We start from the raw sequence: 6,535 nt of genomic DNA, 5'->3' as shown, positions 1-6,535 counted from the left end.
AGAATGAACCTTCAGTAACGCATGCTTGTCGTAAGAGGCGACTAACGGGATTGGTTGACACATGTCATCGATTCCCAATTGCGCAGATCGATGCTAATGTTATTGATCACTGGATTGTCTGGTCCAGTCTTGATTATTTACAGACCGCCGACATATAGATGAGTGCGGCGTAAAACTAAACTCACTCACTCACTTTGTTTATGATCCAGATGGTGGATGGTATTGCTATTTGCTTCCTGTTGTAGATGGCACACAAACCTCAGCTGCGACAACTACCGGGGTACCACTTTCTACAGCTACAACCGCCAACACTGACCAAAGTAATGCCATTCATTATTACAAAGTATTAAAATATTTTGGGAAAACATCTCGATCCATTTTATTTTCTTTAAATAAATGTGTGTGTCATCTTTAATATTTCGTGTGGCTTTTTTCATAAACCATTTGTAACAGTTCAAGGTCGAAGGACAAACATGATTTTTCTTAAACCAGTATCTCCTGCGAGATATTGCTACGGGGTACCTTCATACCCCACTGTCCAAAGTTTCACAAGTTTCATAATTTAACATGATACATCTCGACGAGATCTCAAACGGTTAAATTGATATTATTTCCCAGCATGAAAATCCCTGGTATTTGAAAATAAAATATGTAGAGTTTGGAGGTTCGAATGCTGTCAATTTTAGAGCAAATATTTAAACTAAATGTGTGGAGCAAACACTTCATAATTCCTAATATAACAATCCCTTCAGATTGTGCATGTACCTGTGCTTATGATACACCCGTGAAGGTCCAGGTTAGAATGAACCTTCAGTAACGCATGCTTGTCGTAAGAGGCGACTAACGGGATTGGTTGACACATGTCATCGATTCCCAATTGCGCAGATCGATGCTAATGTTATTGATCACTGGATTGTCTGGTCCAGTCTTGATTATTTACAGACCGCCGCCATATAGATGAGTGCGGCGTAAAACTAAACTCACTCACTTTGTTTATGATACAGATGGTGGATGGTATTACTATCTGCTTCCTGTTGTAGTAGATGCCACACCTAACACAGTGACTGTCTCCAGCACACAAACCTCAGCTGCGACAACTACCGGGGTACCTCTTTCTACAGCTACAACCGCCAAAACTGACCAAAGTAATGTCATTCATTATTACAAAGTATTAAAATATTTTGAGAAAAAATCTCGATCCATTTTATTTTCTTTAAATAAATGTGTGTGTCCTCTTTAATATTTCATGTGGTTTTTTTCCATAAACCATTTGTAACAGTTCAAGGTCGAAGGACAAACATGATTTTTCTTAAACCAGTATCTCCTGCGACATTAAACTCTATTGGACCAAAGGATTCACAACACACATGGGAAACATGGTTTCAATTTCTTACCGACTGCCAGGAAATGCATAAGATTCGATAATATAAATTGATATTTCAGATGTTACTACAGTTGTCCTTTACATCATGGTCGGGTGCTGTGTCCTGCTTATAGTGCTGGCTGTATTCATCGTTGCTGCTATTGTCTTGATAAGGATCAAACAACAAGGTAACCTTATGTATTGCGTTCATAAAACCTGATTACTATTCAAGTGAGCGAGCGAGGGAGTGAGTGAGTGAGTGAGTGAGCGAGTGAGTGAGCGAGTGAGTGAGTGAGTGAGTGAGTGGTGAGTGAGAGAGTGAGTGAGTGAGTGAGTGAGTGAGTGAGTGGAGTGAGTGAGTGAGTGAGTGAGAGTGAGAGTGAGTGGAGGAGAGAGTGAGTGAGTGAGTGAGTGAGTGAGTGAGTGGTGAGTGAGTGAGAGTGAGTGAGTGAGTGAGTGAGTGAGTGGAGTGAGTGAGTGAGTGCTTTACGTCCTTTTGCATCCAGCGACCATGTGGATGGCCCTTTATACCCAGGACCACAAACAGGGCGAGTTTCTTTCTTTCTTTTACAGCAACAGGATTCTACATCTTCTTGGCGCCAACATTTTTCGACTCAGATAACTTTAATCCCCATGCTCCAGTACCTCCCATATCAAGACCCGCATTTAAGAGAAAATGATATTATCAATATATATAACTTTGAGCTGCCAAACCTCGTTCTAAACGAACGAGTGATTGAGTTTAGTTTTAGCGATATTCGAGCAATATCACGGCGGGGGACACCAGAAATGGGCTTCACACATTGTACCCATGTGGGGAATCGAACACGGGTCTTCGGCGTGACGAGTAAACTCTTTAACCACTAGGCTACCCCACGGTCCCTGTTCTAAACGAGAACCTTTTCCTAAACCACAGTAATCGTCCCTGTTGCAGGTGTTCACCAACGTAGAACCCTTCGACATCTACGACATCGAACATCGTTCAACGTCAACGTTATGATGTTGTCGAATGTTCACCTGTTGGTGGCGCTGAAAACAGTCAGCTGTATGCGGAAAACAGTTTAGGATACCACACACTTAACTTCAAACGTTTCAACCGGGTGAATGAGGTCGACCCTACAGATGCCAATACCACCAGGAACAGATTAGTACCACTGGACCAAGACTATGAACCTGTCACTCTCATGGACCATGGACCTGTCCTGAACTGTACTCAACAATACTCAGATCATGAAGAAGAGAATAATGATTCTATATCTTTGTGTAGCTTGTATTATAATGATCTGCGTTCGATCGTGAGAAAGATCGTTCAGGATATGCACAGTGCATAGTTGTCGCTGGTAACGTACCAACGATTTCCTTTGCATGAACAACCAGAAAATATTTCTAGTTCAGACCGTTGGCATTTGCCTGACCTAAGATACTGACTGGGCTTTGTTCGCAAAATGTAAGATACATCCTTCTTGAAGAATATGTAATGCAAACTATGTAATATGAAGTGAAACCCTCCTGCAGTCTGAACATAAAACATAATTCTGTTTGTGATACCAGGACTCATTTTATTCTGCGTGTTTAAAGGTGTGGTTTAAAGGCTAATATCAATTTGAAAATACGTACCGTAAGGGGTACGTTAGTGGGTTCAAATTTAACGTCAATTCGGCAATTTCCGACGCGTATTGCAACAAAAATATCAGTTGATCGGTAAATATTCCACTCACGTCGTGAGATATATTTGTAATATAACAAATGATAAATTTGCTATGTTCTGGTTCCTTTGAAACTGTAATGACCAGTGCGGTTTCACATCTTTTTAAATTAATTGTGACAATTTCAATGCATCATTATGAGTTTCGCTTCCCTTACAGTTGGCTATAAATACAGCTTTGTTGTCTGATTATTGTTTGACGCGTCTTATGACCAAGCCATGTAGTTTTGAATTGGATAAGTCACAGAGGATGTACAATCCTATTTCTTAACCGAAACGGTTACTTGTTGTTATTAATGTTATATGTTTGTAAAATCGGTTACATTGTACAGTGTTCTCATTAAAATTGTTTTTCCTTTTTGTTAAGTCGCGATAAAATATGCATGCATCGATCCATCTATTCATCCATCCATCCATCTATTCATCCATCCTTCCATCATTCCATGCATATAAACAGACAGACATGTATATATAGGTGTGTATGTGTTATATTTACATACTGATCAATACTTTCCATATGTACTGCTTTCCTCCGATTCATCGGAAATATTCTGTTCCCGAAAGCAAGCTATTTGTTGTTCCATTTCAACAGTATCAGTGTGTCATTATTTCAATTTTTATGTTACAGAAATACACACACGTGCACAAGTACACATCCACATCCACATCTACATTCACTCACACACACACACACACACACACACACACACACATACATTCACGTGCATACATACTAGGGCATAATGTAGATGTGGAGAGACGCTCATAACACAATGCTGAATTAAGTTAGCTTTTAAGACAAACACTTTGCCTTCCTTGTTTCTGAATCGCCTTGAGATTGGAAAATAATCGTTGACTTTAAAATCACAATACTTCCTTAGTAGTACATGTATAAACGGACATTTACGAGGCGCCGTATATAGCGCAGTGACATACATATGCGTTGTTTGTAGTGTATTGCATTTAGTATGATTTGCGATGAATCAAACTATTTTAACGTTAGTTATACATTTGTTACAATCACCAACATTGGTAACATGAACAATTAATCAATGAATTAACTTGAAGATTTTATCAAAACTCGTCCTTCCATAACGAGGTTCGGCGTGTGTGAAACATAATGTGTCCTGTCATAGTTGTCCCTGCTCTCATACACTGACGATTTGCCATTACAAACCGGAAGAATTCCTTACAGCAGGAAACAAATCACTGACTAATTCGTTCGAGGCTATTTGTGAAATAAATGTTTTGACGTTTGCCCTAGTGTAATCGTTGTCCAACATCACAGCTAGCAAAGGGGCGGTGGGTAGCCTAGTGGTTAAAAGCGTTCGCCCGGGCCGGGTTCAACTCCCCACATGGGTACAATGTGTGAAGCCCATTTCTGGTGTAGTAACGGCGAACGCCACGGAACATTTCATTTCCATTTGAAACGGTGTCTCCCTTATTGACACCGACGGCGGAAGTTTGAAATTGCAAAAACACATCTGTGATACACTTAGCTATCCTCACGTGGGTGATGGATAAGATTTAATTCAGCGGCACTTATAACCATTTTAGCCCTCGCAACGGTTCCTTGGTTTGGTCTGTTCCGAAGTTATATATATTCATGCGTTGTGAGTGAGTGACTTTCTTTTTACGCCTCTTTTAGCAATATTCCAGAAATATCGCGTTGGGGACACCAGAAATGGGCTTTGTACCCATTTGGGGAAGCGAATCAGAGTCTTCAGCGTGACAAGAAGACGCTTTAACTGTGAGGCTTGCCCACCGCCCCGCGTTGTTTAAAAACGAAATTTGGACATGAAGATGCAGTTCTATTGTAGCAACGTTTATACCAGTTTCCTCTATTAAGCCGCTTTGCAAAACATCGTAATACTACCAGGGACCCTTGAGTTTTACAAACCTCCATGTCATTATAATTGTGAGGAGAAATTTCTTGGGGGATTTGTGAACTGACACAACGCCGGCCCAGCACTTGGTGACACCAACCGCTTAATGAAGATCTTATTTCGACTACCCTGTTTCGGAAGCATTGAATTTATTTGAAATCTTTTAATGAAAAGAATCCTATCGATCAGAATGTTTATACAATCAGTAAAACACTGTCGAATAAACATAAACACGCATCATCTTTTACCTTGCAATGATATAAGGCAACATAGATACGAACATAGTACAGTAATGTTATTACCAGACCCCTATCACAGAATTTGCTCACACAGCTTGTCCGTGTGTTTCAATTGTGGCTCAACTTTTACCCGTGGTTAAATTGGAGTTACCTCCCTTAGTGTGTCGTCTGCTCGTCTGCTCGGATAGTTTTCTAACCTCAATGTCTCCCAAACAAGGTGAAAAGGTATTGCAATCCAGTTTGATATTACGACATGTTAGTGTTTACAATAGAGAGGTCGGTATATCTAGGTTTTCATATCATATTTTACATCTACACTCGCCTCGCTAGCCAGCCTCGGGCAATAGGCAAAAGGCTTGAAGATGGGTTAATCTGGGTCTAGGGTTGATGTAGGGTAAGATATGAAATCTGCCTGGACGTCAACAACCGACATTGACAGGAGTATACAACATCTTGTCTTTACATGATGAACCCTTTCGGTTCTCATCGTGACGGATTACGGCGCCATATTTGTAATATGGGCGATAGAGTAGAAGTGTGTGAGCGTTTCATAGCACTTTTTCGCTTGTGTTTTAAAAAAACGTGTCTACATTTGGAACACAACGACTTTCAGCGTAGAACGCCGAGGTTGACGCCGGTCGTATCTCAAGATGATCCCATGCTTGTCGTAAGAGGCGACAAACGGTATCCCAATTGCGTAGATCGATGCTCATCAATCACTGGACTCTCTGATCAGGACTGGAATATTAACTGGTATTTAGCTGATTGCGGCGTTGAACAAACACACAAATAAGCTGTACACGGTACACCACTAACAGTGAAGCAAACACAACGCAGACATCTGCACCTCTGGGTACTCTGTAACTATAACAAACGTATCTGCACTGCCTGAACTTTATCACTACGTTTCTGGTGATGTAATCCTTTAAAACATTATGTCATAATTTCATATCGTACAAGCGACAACGCAGCCTTCGTAATGCTTTCTAAACCAATGTGAGACCCGTGAAGATCCGGGTTCGAATTGATCTTCAGTAACCCATGCTTGTAAAAAGGCGACTAATGGGATCGGGTGGTCAGGCTCGCTGACTGGGTTGACAAATGTCATCGTATCCTAATTGTGTAGATCGATGTTCATGCTGTTGATCCCTGGATTGTCTGGACCAGACTCGATTACTGACAGACCGCCGTCATATAGCTGGAATATTTCCAGGTAATATTCTTCTGATTGTCATGTGAGCCCAAACATAAACCGAAAACAAAGCACGCATACGTTTACACTCAAGCTTCTCACGTTTATACTCAAGTTACCCACATATACACTCAGGCTACATACGTGTAC

The 6,535-nt window shown here is 40.8% G+C and overlaps 1 protein-coding gene across 3 annotated transcripts in view; it reads left to right on the top strand.

The window, feature by feature from the left end:
• Positions 1–6,535, top strand: part of LOC124274054 — a 193,048-nt gene that overhangs the window by 73,859 nt on the left and 112,654 nt on the right. The window lies entirely within an intron of this gene.

The sequence above is a fragment of the Haliotis rubra genome, unplaced genomic scaffold (genome assembly GCF_003918875.1).
Source record: "Haliotis rubra isolate DU_JTF1 unplaced genomic scaffold, ASM391887v1 Scf187, whole genome shotgun sequence".
Lineage (NCBI taxonomy): Eukaryota > Metazoa > Mollusca > Gastropoda > Lepetellida > Haliotidae > Haliotis > Haliotis rubra.
This window is presented reverse-complemented; position numbering and strand designations above follow the sequence as displayed.